The sequence below is a fragment of the Myotis brandtii genome, unplaced genomic scaffold (genome assembly GCF_000412655.1).
Source record: "Myotis brandtii unplaced genomic scaffold, ASM41265v1 scaffold358, whole genome shotgun sequence".
Classification (NCBI taxonomy): domain Eukaryota; kingdom Metazoa; phylum Chordata; class Mammalia; order Chiroptera; family Vespertilionidae; genus Myotis; species Myotis brandtii.
Window position 1 is genome coordinate 2090548 of NW_005363772.1, and position 18726 is coordinate 2109273.

The 18726-nt window shown below is 39.1% G+C and overlaps 1 protein-coding gene across 1 annotated transcript in view; it reads left to right on the plus strand.

The window, feature by feature from the left end:
* Positions 1-1612: 1612 nt before the first annotated feature.
* LOC102254701 (60S ribosomal protein L28-like) overlaps positions 1613-18726 on the plus strand; it is an 82985-nt gene continuing 65871 nt past the window's right edge. The window contains exon 1 of the mRNA XM_014544260.1: positions 1613-1728. The gene's annotated coding sequence lies outside the window, so the exon portion shown is untranslated. The remainder of the gene's footprint in view (positions 1729-18726) is intronic.

Genomic DNA, 18726 nt, shown 5'->3' on the forward strand with positions numbered 1-18726 from the left:
CCCCAGCCGCCTGCGGTCGGCCACACGCACACCGTCCGCGAGCCTGCCTCACCCTTATCGCTTCTGCGCGCAGAAGCTGCGAAGATCCCGCCATCCCTCGGGATCTGCCTACACTTGTTCACATTCACTTACTACCATTGATTGCACGTAAATAAACAGGCAGTCGCCCACCGCGGGGGTGCGAGGGGGGTGGGGGTGGGGAGACGGGGCAGACGGCCCCCCACCCCAGGGCTTTCAGATCTCCGCTGGGTTATCACCCGCCTCGCTGGAGCTGGGAACCTAGCCCCAAGCCCTAACAAACCCGGCGAACCTTTTTATCCCTCCAAGGGTCTGTTGTTTTGCTTTTGCTGTTTCCTCACAGGTCACTCTAAGCAGGGACCTCCGATACACCCATTGCCCCTGAGGGCACCTTCCGAAGGCTCATTATTTTTACGTAGAAATGTCCTTGATAGTTTGGACCCGAGGAGAATTACTCAAACATTAATTAGAAGATTGAGATTCATCAGTTAACGTTCAGGGAGTTCACACATTGGACAATGGGACAATTGAACCTGCTAGCAGTAACCCAGAATCTGCTGTGGATAAACTAGCTAGAAAGGTAAATGGCCCACATCCTAAAACACGAATAAGACAATTATTTTAAGCCCCAACTATTATGACTGTTCATCAACCTCACACCACCTGTCATCCTTTCTACTCCTGTGGGCTGTGATCTGCAAAGCTTGTTTGGGTGACCCTGTCTTACCAACTGGCACCAGGTGGAAGAGGCAGAAGACAGGAAGCAGAACACACATGCACTATAAATCCCCAAAGCTCCCTCCAACACCTACTTACAAATCTTTGTTCAAATGTGTTCTAACCAGTTCTTCCCAAAAGATCATCTATGATATTGGATCTCTCCCCCTGCTTTTTCTCTAGAGCAATTATCACCTTCTAATATACTATGTAAGCTGTTTTTTTCTTTCATTTCTCCCACCAGAACATAAGCTCCATGAGGGCAGGTATTTTGTGGGGGGTGGGGGGGGGGTCTTTTTTACTTAGAGCTGTATTGCCAGTGCCTACAATACAATAGGCACTCGATAAATATTTGTGCAATGTTGACATTACGTACCCTCCTGAAATCTGTGACTCTAAATCTGTACTTAGAACAAGTGCCTTAAACTCTCTCTAATCTGTTTTCACCTTCTTACAAAATCTGCCTTTAAGCTCACCCAGGCCACCACCTGAAAAACCACACCCTAGGAAGTCCAGAAAAGAGTCGGCACATAATGGACACAGTGAGTTTTTGTTAAGTGAATGAATTTTCACTTATTTGTATGTTGCTTTGTAGTCACTTAAATATGAATCACAGATTTATTTTGTCCAACTTCAAGTACATGATGAGCTTTTGTCCTCTCTTTCAGCTGTTAATACAATGTTCTCCCTATAGTTAGTCCTCCATAAATCTTAAAAGAACAAATAGAGAGGGGAGGGAGAAGCTTTATATTGCACTTTTATGCTGATTATGAAAATTCTGGCATTAGCAGAAACCTAATACATTCATGTGGTCTCAGTTATCATCCAGCTTCATTTGCAGATCACTTTATCCTTCCTTCCTTTCCCGTCTACAGCAATGCACACATAAGCTATGTCAAGCCTTTCCGCCAGTCAGTCCTGGGTGCTTTCTCAGAAGCCAGCAGCCTCCCTAACACGTCCTTTACAGTGGGCTTAGAGCAGTGGATTTCAAAGGTAAGCACTTCATGAAGCATTTGACATACTTAGAAAAATGCAAGTTCCTAGGCCCCTCATCCAAATATCCCATTCAAGTGGTCTAAGGTGAACCAGAAATCTTCATTTTTATCAAATCATGTGATCTTAAACCTGTGGTCAGCAGTCGGTACATTGGGAAACTTTCATCTAGATCAGTGGTTCTCAACCTTGGCTGCACATTAGAATCACCTGGGAATCTTTTTAAAATCCTGATTTCTGGGCCTCATCCTCCGGAAATTCTGTTTCTTTGTTATGGGGTGGGGCCACAACATTCATAACAAAGAAACAGAATTTCCGGAGGATGAGGCCCAGAAATCAGGATTTTAAAAAGATTCCCAGGTGATTCTAATGTGCAGCCAAGGTTGAGAACCACTGATCTAGATACAGTACTCAAATTCCTCTCTTCTCCTCTGGGAAGCTGCACTTTCTGCTTTTGGGGGCTTTCTCTTCCTCACGCCTGGTGGCTCCATTGAGCAGTCTTCCTGGCTCTCCCTTTCGTTGCTCTCCCCCAGGACATGCACACAGTCCTGGACTGTGCTCACGATGGGAAAAGAGTGAGAAGGGTAACAAAAAGTATGAACCCAGGCGTTCCAAGCTTGCTCTAAGATGCAACTGTATTTCTACCCTCTCCCATTACACTCTTCTGGGAAGGCAGCCACATACACATGTGCACATGCCCACATGCTTTTGATCTTGCTTTATAAAGATCACCCTGACCCTTTCCTTGATAAGGTACCCTCTTCTGCAGATATAATCAAAGCAAACCATAGGAATACCCTTGTGTTAGTTGGGCTCTTACGATATGTAAAATGCCAGGACATGTTCATTTTAAGGAAATAAGGACATTTCAGAAAGTCATAGCATCAGCCAGAACTACTGCTCATTCCAAGAATCAACTGCAGTCCTTGCAATCCAGCAGCAGGCTGGGATGCCTTGCTCATCCCCTCATTAACACGCATCTATTGCCCAGACTAGAAGAATATTGCAGTTCTTCTGAATCAGCATCTCTCTGCTTCTTTCTCATAGTGGCCTCAGCTTCTGCTACCTCTGCTTCTAGTGACGACTCTCTGTGACTTACATTTAAAACATCCCAAGAGAGAGGCTCTGAATACACTTGTCATTCACTGTTCAACAAGAAAGGCCTTTATGGGACACAAGTTTCCTGAGGGGACACCTAATTGGTGGTCAGCCTTATTTGTGCCTCGTTTAGAGATCATTGCCTTTGGGTGCTATAGTGGAACTCACTTTATAGATTTAATATGGCTCCAGCACTAAAGGCATCTGGGAAATGTTGGAGACTCTGTTTAACTTTCTGTGACTGTTTAACTCCCTGTAGCCTCAGGTTTGACTGACTTCCCAGAAAGCCAGAATGCGGCCCAAAGATAATCGTCAGGCCCTAGCAAGGAGGTTAATGAATGTGTAGAACGTGGAGAACTGCGTGATGTTATCTGTTAACTTAGAAGTGCATTGTTCTTTGTAGTGATCTACGTGACTACCCACCATATGCTTTTTACTATTATCCCCCTGTAAAAAAGAGATCCTGTCCCGGGAGGGGGTAGAGTCTTCTCGCAGGCCACCACGGGGAGCAGGCAGCTGCTTTGCCCATGTAGCTAAATTTTGCCTATTAAAGCTCTTATGAGCTTGAATAAGGCTCCACAACAGTCAGGGAAAGTTAAACAGGAGGAACTACCTCGGGATACTTTCATGGGCTCGAAGTCGGTTTTCTCACGTGGGAAATTCGTACTGCTAACTAGGTGTTATTTAATTCACTTACCCAGCATATATCTCCTCTGACTCTTATTTCACTTTGTATTCTTTTCTTGCATATCTGTTTTCCCTAGTGGGCAGTTAATTCCTCAAAGTCCATGCTGATTTTAACGCTATATCCTGTAGCTCTTTGCACATTGTAGGACCTCTATAAATTTTTGTTCACGTGAGTGAAATCATAACAAACCTTCAGCAGTCTCTAAAAGTCACTTCATTCTCATCTAGCCCAATTCCTAGATCATTTCTAAATGAATACCCCCTCCTCATGGCAAATGCCTGTCCAAAGCCAAATTCCCCTTCTTAGTTCTCCCAAACTAATACCCTCTCCCAAGTTCTCCATCTTACCTGAAGGGCATGATGGTCCTTCAAAACTTTATATTCAAAAACTGAAGTTAATTTTTAATCCACTCTGCATTCAAATCGATTACAGCTCCCTTTCATTATATTTCCTAAGCATTTTCTCTTATCTGCCTCTTCCACATTCTTTCCTTCACACCCGCACTTCTGGAACAACTTCCTCATGACTTTCCTACATCCTGGCTTTCTTCTCTTCAATGCAGGCCATATGCTGTTGCCAAATTAATCTTCCTTATACATGTCTTTCATCATCATCAAACATTTCCTCTGTACCTTCTCTATATAGGCTGCACTCATACAGATTATATATTTTAAAAGTACAAAGAATTAATAAGCTTAGTACCTAAAGATGATGATAAATACCTTAGAAATTTAGTGAGGAATGATCGCTGGTCTTAGCTAAGCCTTCACTAAGAGTGAATCTTGCTTACAGATCTTAATAACTCTTTGTATCCAACTGAATCAAGGCCAAATTCTTGGTACCTAGCTATATATATATATTTCAGAGAGGAAGGAAGAAGGAGAGAGAGATAGAAACATCAATGAGAGAGAATCATTGATCGGCTGCCTCCTGCACACCCCGCACTGGGGATCGAGCCCGCAACCCAGGCATGTGCCCTTGGCCGGAATCGAACCTGGGACCCTTCAGTCCACAGGCTAACGCTCCATCCACTGAGCCAAGCCGGCTAGGGCGGTACCTAGCTTTTGATAGCATCCATTGTCTGGCACTATGCTGCCCTGTAACTTTGTCTCCCACCTCCCCAAAGCAGGTACTCTCTCCTCCTCAAGCAATCCTCCTCTCTGTGGTACAAAACTAGGTTACTGTGTCTTTGCTCCTTTTTCACCCAGCGTCTTTCTGCCTCTCTTTCAAGATCTAGAACAAGTCCGACCTCCTTTATGAAAGCTTTGTTAATTATGCCATCTTTTTTTCTCCGTCTATTATTCCATACAGGTTACTTATGTCTCCCCAAGTAAATTCTAAAATCCTAGAGGCGAGAGCCATATCTTAAGTGTGTGAACCCCACCCACCCACACAAGCACAGTCCACTGCAATTACTCAATAACTACACGAGTACATATAATGTCCTTATCAGCAAGGTAAACACAATGAAAGCAATGCTTGAGGAAGATTAGAACGGTAACAAACGCAGAAAAGATTGGAAGGGGGAGAGGCCTCGGGGGATGGGTTTTGTGAATGGTATAACAGTACCTGGTGGCAGTGGGAATTGTACACTGGCTAAATTTACTAGTCATGTCAGTTAGCACAAATCCATGAGTCTTTGCAAGCTATGCATTTAAAAATGGAGCAATGACATAAGTTACTATTTGTTAAACGCCTTCAAGGAGCCAAACAAGTTCCATACACTACTTTCAACAAAGAACAAATCAATCCATATCTGTCCACTTCTCTTCTTTACTGCTACCACTACATCCCAAGCCACCATCCATTGTCCCTCTCCCAGGGGGACAGTCATCCATTAATGGATCCCTGGCTCTATACTGGCTTCCCTACAATCCATTTCCCATGGGCAGCCAGACTGAGTCTTCTCAAAATGCAAATTGGATCATGTGACCAGATCAAGCTCTCTAAAGGCTTTTCATTGCTCTCAGAAGAAAATTAAAATGCATTTAACTCATTTCATGCTGCAGTTTTTCCCTACTTCTGAACACATCACGTATGATCCCTTTCCTCACTAGGCTCCAACTACACTAGCCACCTTTTTCTTCCCTTTATGTACCACGTTCATTCCCTCCTCAGGGCCTTGAACAACCAATTTCCTCAGCTGAGGATGCTCCTTCTTGCTTTTCAGGTGTCAGAATAATACCACCACTTCAGGAGAGAGTCCCCAACACCTAGCTTAAATCAGCACTCCCCACCCTATCCTTCTACTCTCCAACAAATCACTCCTTCACACAGACACTTGTTTAATCCTGCTTATCATACCTGAACTTATCGTGGTTGTTTCTGTATTTGCTTGTCTGTTTCCTCCCTGAAATATAAATTTCATGAGCCAGGGAACACTGAATCCTCCATATCCAGAGAGACCTAGGCGCGTAGGAGTCACTTAATAAAAATCTGTGGGTTTGCTGCTCTAAAGAAAATAATAGGACTAATAATCCACTCTAAGTAAGGACTTTGCAAGTAAATTAAAGTCTCTTGCTTTTGTTTCTAGCTCCCTAACGCAACAGTACTTCATTGAATGTTTTTCTTTTTAGAAATATTAGAAATCACAAGTATTTTTTAAAACCCCTCCCTTCTAATTCGCCAAGGAGGTACTCATTGGACAACCCATTGCTTACAAGCCTGATTTTCCTAGTTTTTGACTTTTCTCCTTAATCCCAGTTATTAAATATGTTGTAAAGTGCTTCTATTCCATTCAAGGTAAAGTGCATTCAAATAGAGCTTTATTTGTGCACATCAATTTAACATTTTAGAGTCTAGAGGCATTAGGTCCCTTTGGGATCAGACATCTAATTTGGTATCCATATGTCCTCAACTGAAAGAAGCAAGTCACTCTTTTGCTAAATTCTTATAGTCTCTGTGGAAGATTGTTTGCCTTGTCAAGTGTCCCTTGAAAGCCAAGATGTAGGAGTTTGTGAATGTACCAAAAAGAATAGAAGACCAGTCTTTCACATGCTGAAAACTCAGAGGAACGTCTTTGTTTTCACTGATAGAGTCATAATTCTTATATTAGCGGTCTGTGAATGTGTGGAGAACTTGCAAATGGAAATATAAATGATTATTTCATTTTATTCTGAATCCCTTTCATAAATAATTGTAATGTCTGCATAAGATAAGTCTATGTATGCACAAACCTCAACAAACATAAATATTACCATTTGCCCTTAAGAAGCCCATGTTAGTTCATCTAACATCTTAATAATAATAACTCATTCATTCAGTCATTCAACAAGTGTTTATTAAACAGTTACTATATGCTAAGTACTCTTTGGAATATTTGTTCATTGATTCACAAAACACAAAAATTTCTGCCCTCTTGGAGTGTACATTCAAAAGTAATGGTTCAAAGATTATCAAAAGTAGTGGATTTCAGGATCCTTTCACACACTTAACGTGTATTGACTTCCTTATTTAATTCACTTAAAATAACAAAAATAAACTCATTACATCTTAACACGAAGAACATCTTTATGAAAATAATTATAGTTTAAAAAGTAATGAGAAGAATAGCATTGCTTTAACAGGTTTGCAAATCTCTTTCATGTCTGGCTTGAAAAGAGAAGTTAGTCTCACATCTTCTCCTGCGTCTGTTTAGATAGCACACAGAGCCTCTAGAAAACGTCACTGTACACTCATAAGAGAAATGAAAGTGAAAAAAGAAAATAACATCTTAGTATTATTATGAATACAGGTTTGACCTTGCAGACCTAAAAATGTCTTGATTGCTTCAAGACATTTGACTAAGATCAACTGTAGTAACAAATGTCTTGAAATCCCCAAGGGTGCCTGGACTATACTTTGAGAACTGTTCAACAGAAATTTGTTTATTTTTTATTTTTTTGCTAATAAAATAAGGCCAAATTTAATAGAGACCAATGCAATAATTAGCTTTTCCTAAATTTATCATTTTACTTCTCAGGACCAGCTCTTCTGAGTCTCTGTGAGATAGCATCGATTGATAATGGTGATCAGGAGAAATGATTGCTAAGATAATGTATAGAGGTAAAACAGATGCCCCAAATAATGGACTTCTTTGCAATCATTGAAAACCCTTGTTTTTAGGTCAATTTTGTGTTCTTGATGATCTCAAAGTACTTTACAGACATTAATTAATTGAACTTCCAGGATGCCAATGAAATGTTTCCAAATACAAATTTTGTGCATTTTGCAGATAGTTTAACTGGCAGAGTAGCAGTTTGTGTTGGCTTAAAGGAAAGTTGTGAGCAAAACCAAAGAATTATCATGTATTTTTTTGTAACTATAAATACACTATATGTTCTTCAGATTGTTTTAATTTACCAGGTTTGTCAGGAACATGGATAATGTTGTAAAGTTACTAGTGTGTTTTTTTTAATATATTTTTATTGATCTCATAGAGGAAGAGAGAGGGAGAGGGAGAGGGAGAGGGAGAGAGAGAGAGAGAGAGAGAGAGAGAGAGAAACATCAATGATGTGAGAAACATTCATCAACTGTCTCCTGCACACCCCCTACTGGGGATCAAACCCGAAACCTGGGACTGTGCATTTAACCATGACCTCCTAGTTCATAGGTCGACACTCAACCACTGAGTCATACCACCCGAGCAGAAAGTTACTACTCTTAATGTCTCAACAATACTTGGTTTCTTTTCTTTTTCTTCCTTCATTCCTTTGTTCCTCCCTTGCTCCCTCCCTCCTCCCTTTCTTTCCTTTTTTCAGGACAAATACCAAAACTATAAAACTCCTCAGACACTAAATCTTAGCTCAGCTCCATAAAACACCTTGGCTCTATAGAAGTCATCACTAAGTGACATCATATTTATATTGTATCCCATCTACTGATGTTCAAGACAGTCACAATCAAACCTTGTCACTCCTCCAATAGGTTCCTATTGCATTCTAAGGCAAACCCCTCACAATGGCTCACCAGGGACCCCCTTGGCTTCCTAATCATGTGTCCTCCTCCTCTTCCCCTTGCTTGCTCTTTTGTTGCCACACTGGCCTCCTCTTGCCCCCTGGAGAGACCAGCAGACACTCACTTGAAGGCTCTTTCCCTCAGATAACTACGGAATTCTCTCCCTCATTTGCTTCAGGTCTTTGCTGAAATGCCACTTCCTCAGTGAGGTTCCTGATTACCTTATTTGAACTGTAATTTTCACTCCAGAACTCTTATTTCCCTTTACCTGCATTCTTGTCTCCATGAAAAGAATCACCATCTGTCGCACAATATGTTTTTTGCTTATTTATTTGCTCAAGATCTGTCTTTCCTCAACTAGAAACTAAGCTATACAAGAGCTAGGATTTGTGTTCTATTCCTGTTGAATTCCTAACAGTAGAACACATAGTAGATTCTCAAGAACATTTGTTGAATGAAAAAGTAAAGAAATCCTAAAATGTACATTGACGGTGTGTCAGAATAAATAAGAATGTGGCCAACCAAGAAAATATGTTAAAATATAAATACATATTTCCAGAAAATCATCCTGAAACATGCTGTTATCTGCACAAGCTCGGACAAATGGATCCTCATCCCACTGTTTCTCCTGGCTGCAGAATGGTATGCAGCATGTACTGTTTTGTTTTTTGTTTTAAAGAGAGAATCTTTTTAAAAAATATATATTTTTATTGATTTCAGAGAGAAGGAGAGAGAGAGAAAAAAACATCAATGATAAGAGAGAATCATTGATCAGCCGCCTCCTGCATGCTCCATACTGGGGATCCAGCTCACAACCTGGGCATGTGTCCTTGACTGGAATCAAACCCAGGACCCTTCAGTCCTTGGCCAACCCTCTATTCACTGAGCCAAACCAGCTAGGCTGTACTGTTTTTACAAAGTTAGTGGTAGGACTACCCAAATGAGTTTTGTTAATTGATAAAATTGTGATCAGTGTGCAAATTCTCATGATGTTATATGAGAAAAGTCATTCACTACCTTTGAACATATTTTGCATATTTCTTGTTTTCTCTTGATGGTTTAGAATAGTGATTTTAAACCTGTGTGCCGCAAGAATTTTTGAAACATGCAAAACCTGACTATTTAGCCAGGAGCACTGACCTCTTTTCCCTTAGACCAGTGATGGGCAACCTTTTTGTGAGTGCGTGCCAAAACCAGCAAAATCTCTGACTCAAAATTCTTCTGTGTGCCAACCCTAATTTTTTGAGAACATGTTAACGCCTACTTGATATCTCTTAAGGTGTACGTATGTGAAGAACCTTGAAGAAATAATAAAATTCATTTGAGCGACAAAAACACAGTATATGATGATGAAAAATACATTTATTTTTTAATGTATACATGTACACTGATAGTCCGACAGAAAACTTTATGACTCCGTTTGATATTATCAGTGGGACTTTTGCTGCTGCATCACTGATGACAGAGATTTTACATCAGGTTTATATTTCGTGACCTTCAGAGATATGCACGAGCTACTACTTTCATCCGTCAGGCTACTCCTATTACGAGACTTAACAAAATTCATCACTGAGAACAAAGATTCACAAGCATATGTGGATGAAACCAAAACACTGGTCGGATCTAGGAAGGCAGGGAGAGTTAAGGCAGAGGCATAGAAATTGTTCTTCCCCTCTCTCGTCAATCCATGTCTATGGTCTTTAAGATAACTTGTTATATAAAATGATTTATTTATCTAAGATGCACCTACACTGAATTTATCTGAAAAATAAAGTCGATATTAAGAAAAAAATTGTAAATGGAAGATTATAAGAGAGGGTTTCACGTGCCAGCAAAAGTTACTGGCGTGCCATGTTTGGCACGTGTGCCAGGGGTTGCCCACCCCTGCCTTAGACTGTCAAACAGCCAACACAACAATAGCTGTCCAGTGTGAATGAATCAAAAGGCGGAAAATCGCTGGTTTAGAATACCTGTTACCCTGAAATCAGTTTCAGGAACACAAACAAAGTAAGTCCTCAGTAACCAAACTAATTTTCAAAATCAAAAATTTTTGTGATTCACTGTACTCACACATAAAATTAAAGGGCATGGCCCTGTCCAGGTCGCTTAGTTGGTTAGAGCATCATCCCAATACACAAAGGTTGTGGGTTTAATCCCTAGTCAGGGCACATACAAAAATAAAGCAATGAATGCATAAATAAGTGGAACACATTGGTGTTTCTCTGTTTCTCCCTTCCTCTCTCTCTTCCTAAAATCAATCAATAATTTTTTAAAATAAAAGAGCAAAATTCTATGCAATTGTCTATAATTGTTGATAGAGCTTGAAAACAGAGGTTAGAATGAGGAAATGTAATAGTTTATGTCTAGTTAAGACTGGGAATGTGCACATGTATGGATGGTGGGGGAGTAAGGTGTGTGTGTGTGTGTGTACTTTGCTGACACTGAGTAATGCTTGGTGGTGATAACATCATCAGTCTAGCAGTTCTCACCGAAGCAAGGTGTTGTGATGTGTTTAATTGTGAGGAGATACACAAATCATTTGTGACTAATACTAAAGTATTTCATTCTTAAGTTGGCTTTAAAAAATTTAATTCATATTCAGAGTTATTCCTAGCACATGTTTCTCAGGCTGACATACATGGGTTCTTATATGCTTTCTTGAGTGGGAGTGGCAGCTAGTTCCCACAGGAGGATGTGATGAATGTGATTACCTTCAATTGTTTGTGTCTCAGGAAGACTGAGAGTCATTGGGCAGGTCGTTTTTCTAAGGAAAATCCAAAATCCTACCAAACAAAGAAAAAAAGAGCCTTGATGACATTATCAATAGACAGTTGGCCCATCTTCTTCAAATAGTTCTAGAGTGGAACATTTGAAAACCATTCATCATGAGTTTGCTTTCAGGTGGTCAGAGGCAGGCTGCTTCATGCATGTGCATTCACAGTGTGAAATGTGAATTTATAAAATTCCCAAAGGTGCAATGTTAGGCACTGAGGCATTAACATATGAAACGCCACATCCCAAGGTAGGTTGCTTTTGGTTTTCTTTCAAATCTAAGAATATTCAGAGTAACTGAGAAAAAAGCATTACTCTGTAAGAAGAATTTGGGACTAGCTAGGTTTTGGTAACATCACTGCCCAAAATAGTAAACAATGTGTGGAGTGGTTATTATTTTTCCTTATGTGCTGTTGAAGAAACAAGCTGTTAGGGGATTTTGCATCTTGCATGCAATCTTGTTGCTATAAATTAAAAGAAGAGTGCATAGTGTTGCTGTGTTACATATCATAAGGAGCTATTATATATAAATAAATAAATAATGAAGATGTGTATAAATGCAAGACACTAACAAATAATGGATAGTAACACTCAAAAGTACATGTAGTTTTACAGTGACAGTAATCCACATTACCTTCCACCTGGGCTTTTGCACTGGGTTCTAACTTGATTTTACCCTCTTCAAATCCACTTCATATACCATTTTCAGAGTAATCCTCTCGAAGCACAATGCTGGCATTCCTCCCTTATTTAGAATTCATAAATGCCTACAGGATAAATACCTACAGAATGAAGTGCAAACCTGAATCTAGATTTCCAAACTCTTTTCCCACTAATTCCCCTTCAGATGCTTTACTTGAAGCTAAACGTCTTTACTTCCCTATTTGTCCCACTATTATGACTTTGTACACTGCCTGGAATTCTTGTTTCCATGTCCGAATCTTCCCTAATCCTCAAGCTTTTGCTAGGACAGGTTGTAATGGGGAAGAGGGATAGGCCGAGGTATAAGACCTATTCCTTGGGTTTATGGGGGAAGTGAATAGCTTCAAAGATGCAACCCTTTAACTATTATTTTCATAATGTTCTCTCCAGGGTATTTTCATCGTAACCTTAAAAACTTTCACGACAACATAATACTTTTAAAACAGTTTAAAAGTCCCATGTTTAGAGCATATGTTTGCAGAAGTCCCGCCCTTCACTCCTAACTAAGCACCCTCTGACTTCAAGGCTCTGCTCACGTGTGTCTTCATAAAAGCTTATCTCCAATTCGCACAGCAAGAAATAATTTCCACTCTTCTTAACCCTCATTATACTTAACCCATTTCCCTTATTCAATATCCATTCAAATATCTGTGGATCTTCTAAGTGTCTGATGTTGAAATTGTAGGATAAGGATTGTGCTGCCAACCATTTAACCTTTGATCCCTCCTACTATTTTGTAGTGTTTGGAGGGATCTTCTCCGTGAGCAAAGCATAGGCACACCCAGGTTAGCCCATAGCTACTAGGAATGTATTGTGAAGCTCCGCAGGAGTTAAAAGGAAGAATAGTCTCAACACTCAAATCAGCAGAGAACAGAACCTGAATCCAGGACATAGCAGTGCTTGGGACCCTCCAGGCTGACAAGTTCTAGCCACCTGCTCAGCTGGCCAAACCCATTCTTTCAACTCCAGTAACACATCCTTGCTCGCTCCTAATTCTACTTTCCTGCTGTCACAGCAACTTCATAACCTTCTATCTCTGCTTCTTCAACTCCAGCCATATTACAAACAAACTGACTCTCTCTGCATGTCTCACATTCAAACTTCAGGAAGGTGAACGTAATCAAGCGAGCCACTGAAGGACTCAGTTTTCAACTCCATTCTCTGGAAGATCTTGTGCCTCAGACCACTTCTGGGTTTCAGTGTTGGTCTCAGATTCAATCTTCAAAGCACTGTGAAGAATATGCATACCATATGCATAAAGAAACTATCTTAAGCTGTTTTTCTTTGAAGGAGGCTATGAGTAAATGAGGCAATCAAAGCTTCTTAGCAGATATATCTTTATTATAGTTGCTTGTAATATTTCGCATCCCCTACATAATTGTAAGCCCCGTGAAGACATAACTGTGTTCTGTTCATCTTTGCATCCTCCATAGAGACAGAGAGTAGCTTAGTACCTGGCACATAGTATATGCCAAGATTATCCCCTGAATATAAATCCTATGCCTTCCAACAAAATGCTATACGGTACATCTGTAATTGGTTATCCTCTAAGGTGGTCATGTATTGTGCCTGTTCTCAAGAGCAGTTAACACTGAAATAGAGTTTCACTGTTTTTGTAGAAAGTTCTAGCCAGAAGGGTGCAAAGCCAGAGGTGGGAGTGAAGGCATGGGGCGTTTGTCAGTTTGCTTTTTCTCCACTGTGGAATATGTTATAAACAGTTTTATAAGATTTCACTAGAGCCCAGGGCCTCTAAATACATTTAAAAAGGCTGAGTTAATGGGCAACCAATGTTTAAATGCAGGAGAAAAGAATTTCAGGGGTGGAGCAGGAATGTAAAAGAAAGTTTATCTTAGATCCCGTAACCGCATTTCTAATCCAGCTCTGACTTGACAGCCATCCAGGGGGCCATATGAAGATACAGACGACATTCTAAAACCAGAAATTTATGAAAGCATATTCTGTTGTATTTTTTTTCCCTCTCTGACTAGTTGGCTATTTCCCCTTCTTCTTCATATCTCTGGATAGTACTTATAAATTGTAGTCCTATGCTCACATAAAACAAAACATTTTTGGGTTTTTTGTCTTTAATAATACTCTCCTAGAACCTTTTTATTACTAGGTTCTTTCTCATATTCACTTTGCAAGATTTCTTCATTTTTCTAGCACAAATTGTCTATAAATATACTTTGTCATACATATTTTTCTATGTGCATATTTCTTTTAGTAATAACTCCTGAAAAGAATGCCAATAAAGACAAGTCCATTAAAAATGTAAAATGTTGATGTAAAATCTCATTTTACTTTCAAATCACTTATCAAATATGAATGCTTTCACCCCAAAAGAGAGTGATTTATTTTCCTTTCCTGCATGATTTCCTCAGTGTGTGAAAGGAGAAACACAAAGTCATTTTGTTATACATTTAGTATGAAATTTTTTCATTAGAAACACTGCTACTTGAACTGAAAGAATGAGAGAAATGAATGTTACATGTAGAGTTAGAAAAATTTTATGGGTATGTGAAACAGCACCAACTCTTTTTAGAGAATAATTCTAGTCTAAAGCATGAAGAAAATGAAAAAATGAATGTTTTGCCTTTCTACTGGAAGAATAGATTGAATGATTTCAGGCATCTCTATTTCAGTGCAAGATCCATCAATTTTAATTTCTTGAGTTAACTTCAAAATTATCTATGTAGTTTCTATATTAAAAGTTTTGTTACCCAAGAAATTCAGGCTTTTGTAGAATAGCGCTTCAATATTATACATAATGTCTGACCATCATCAGTCTCAACTTATATTCAGCCAGTCTTTGTTGCAAAGCTTCCATACCGTTAACAGAGATAAACATATTTACCCCAAACTTTGCATTTTCTATGATGAAAACAATAATAGTCCAAATGGCATTCTATTTTATCACTAAATGTTCTTGTTTTTTTGTTCTTTGCAAATTAAGCAATGTTACTCACGTGCATAAACTAATATTGTCAACATGCGGAGAGCCCTTCAAGAATCTCAATATAATCCACCATCTGTGCATTGCTCTTGCAGGAATCTGTGGGAGCTAACAATATGTTTAGAGTCAGAGGTACTCTTGTAGTTGAAATGTTCTACTGTGCTTACTTGGGAACAAGACTCCTATGATGTGAAATTCAATAGCATTATTTGATTTCACTTTAGAAGATAATTTTCTTTACTGTAAAAACAATTTTTTAAAGCCTAAGCCAAGGGATTTTCAAGGTAGCACACAGCTTATTTTATGACAATAAGAAATAGAAGCATAACTAGCAACTGAGTCTGATCCTTAACTTTCTCATTCACATGTTTATAGTAGAATGATGTAGTGAAAGTCTTTGGCAACTTTACTTTTAACTTCTGGTCTGTTCTCTAATGGTAAAACTTTCCTTTAAGTATTTAGAGCCATTTTCAGAAATTAGGTCTCCTTAGGAACTGAGTAATCCATAAACTCCCTTTCTCTGGTTTTGTCATTCCTAAGGACCTACACTACTCTCTTCCCTCTTCTCTACTTCACTTTAATATTTGATCAGAAAGGAAAGTGCCTACACCAATGATAAACTAGATTATATTAAAATTATGTAGAGATATTTATATTTGGACTTCACTGACAAACAATACAATGGAAACAGACATATTAAAGATATGCCCAGCCAGGAAAGAAAATTAAAGTTACAGACACACTAGCAGGAAACTGACTTAGATGAAAATTTTGATTTGGGAACCATTTGGATAGGAGGTAGAAATAACTTGTTTTAGCAATCAGTCTCACAGCTTTACTGGAGCCTGTAGCAACTTGGGGAGGTCCCCAACTTTCTAAAACCATCTCAAGACTAAACGTGGTGCCTTTGCTCCCATCTGCTTATTCCTATAGGAACACTTATTATTACATAGATTTATTTCTTGTGTACAAGAGTGTAAGCTTCTTGAGAACAAGAGTCATATCTTGTTCATTCATTCATCCACACAACAAATAGACAATCAAATGTCTATTATACATTAATCAAATGTCTATTACCAAATGTCAATCCCCAGTCACTATTCCAAGCACTTGGGGTACATCAGTGTAAAAATAAAACAAAGCAAACTCCCTGCCCTCAGGTACATTTTAGTCTAAGAGGTTCAGTCTTCTATTGCACTGACTTTCTCAGATCTACGTGCCTATGTGTTTTCTATGTCGCTTATCCTCTGAATGTCTTCAGCCCCTGTTCCAACCCAGTCTTGCTCGGTGTCTGGTGTTCAATACATACTTATTGAACTGAATAGCTGTTTCTTTGTGTTTAATGGACATATAGTCTGTGGCGGTCCTAACGTTAGAAAAACATCAATACATTGTTGTGAGTCCCATTCATAGGTAATGTGGAACCTGCAAAGAGAGAACGATTTGTGGTGATGACTCACGTGTGCAGAACAGCAGGAGTGGCACAGGGTCACTGTTGAATGGCCTGTAAAAGATGGGCTCAGGAGAGTGGCTCAGCAGAAATAGGGGTGATTACGGACATAGAAAAGTAATTTGAAAGGTACCAGGAAATCCCCTTTTACCACCGAAGAGTATAATAAGCTTTAAATAGCTGGGCAGAAGCCAATGAGCTGGTTGTAACTGGTTAGGTCACCCTAAGAGATACAAATTTTCTTGAAGTGGTGGAAGATTTCCTATCCTATTAGGATTACATTTTATATCTGGAAATGGAGATTAAGGGTTAAAGGAGGAGAAGATGGACAATGGATAAAGAATCTTTCTTAAAATATAAAGGGTAAAGGTCTATTATAAAGATAAATTTGAAAACACTTGTAAAGATATATATGTGTACACATATATCCCTTTGTTCATTGCAGCATTATTCACAATAGCTAAAATATGGAAACAACTGGAGTGTCCTTTGACAGATAATCGTTTTTTTAAAAAAAGTGGTACAGCCCTAGTTGGGTAGTTCAGTTGGTCAGAGCATCATCCCGTTATGCCAAGGTTGTGGGTTTGATCCCCAGTCAGGGCACATACAAGAATCATCCAATGAATGAATAAATAAGTGGAACAATTAATTGATAGCGCTCGCTCTCTCTCTCTCTCTCTCTCTCTCCCTCTTACCCCCCTCCAAATCAATTAAAAAATGTAAAATTAAATAAAAAAGATGTGGTACATATATACAACAGAATACTATTCATCCATAAAAAGATGGAATATTGCCATTTGTGACAACATGGGTGGATCTTGAGAGTATTAAGTGAAATAAATCAGATGAAAAAGGACAAGAACCATATGATATCACTCATATGTGGGATCTAGAACAAAAAGCAAAAAAAGGAGCCCTAGCCGGTTTTGCTCAGTGGATAGAGCGTCGGCCTGTGGACTAAAGGGTCCCAGGTTCGATTCTGATCAAGGGTATATACCTGGGTTGCAGGCTCAATCCCCAGTGGGGGGCATGTAGGAGGCAGCCAATCAATTATTCTCTCTCATCATTGATGTTTCTATCTCTCTGTCTCCTCCCTTCCTCTCTGAAATCAATAAAAACATGTTTAAAAAAACAACAACAAAAGAATGAACAAATAAACAAAAAACAGGCAAACTCATAGATATAGACAACAGAATGGTGATTACCAGAAGGGAAGGGGGGTGAGGGGAGGAGGAAGAAGGTAAAGGAGACTAGGTTTTGGATGATGAGCATACAATAGAGAATAGAGATGTCATATTATAAAGTTGTACACCTAAAATTTATATGATGTTATTAACCAATGTTGACCTCAATCAATTAAAAAACAAACAGACAGACAGACAGAACTGGGTTTATTCTCAGGTCCAGTGATTTTTTTCCAGATTCTATGTTTTAGAAATTTATTTTTTTAATGAATTTTCTTCTGAGGTATTCCATTCACAAAAGAAATCTTTTAATTTTAAAGTAAATTTTATATAAAAATTGTGAAGATGGTACAGTCCAGTAATTTTAAATCTGTGAACTCTTGAGCAAGTGACTTCACCTATTTGATTTCTGGTTTCCTTATCTGTAAAATGGAAAACATAGTGGGGGCTGGCTTTCATAGGTTTGTGTAAGAATTAGAAATAATATTTATAAAACATGGCACACTTGGTAGGTGTTCAGTAAATTCTAGCTCTTATTATTGCCCTCCAGCTCTGTGCTTGAGCTCTGTGAAAGACTAGAGCCATCCCTGGACTCACAGCCAGTCATTTACAGCTCTTCCGTCTCTGTTTCATCTGTCCAAGGGACACTTGGGCAGTGGCCACATCTCCAGAGTGACCCAAGTACACTCTGTTCAGGGTCAGAGTCATGCCAGGGTTGGAAAAAGAAAAATCTTATTTTAAGAATTCTTGACTATGTAACCGTTAAATCATAGCCATTCTTTCAGACAATTGACATACTTATTAGGCTGAAAGAATCCAGAATTGCAACCCTTCATAGCGTCTGGCATTCCTGCTCCACAGTCAACTGATTTCAGCCAGAAATGAATAAGATCATATGACTCACTAATAGTGAGAGTGGCCAACTAGCCAATTGGAGAAAATCAAAGACTTTTCAAGAGAGCATTACTAGTGATACTTCAGGCTGTGTTGATAAAACGTGCATGACTAAATCACAATGGATGGTTTTAAACATTTTATTTTTCACTTGACTTTTATAAAATCTTTTTTTTAAAAAGAGAAATGCTTAGATTTCACTACTATGGAAGAAATATTTTTATAGCGAACAACTCAGGCAGGCACCATTACTCTATCCACCCTATAATGAAAATAACACTGACCCAGCTTGTGTGGCTCAGTGGTTGAGCATCAGTCTATG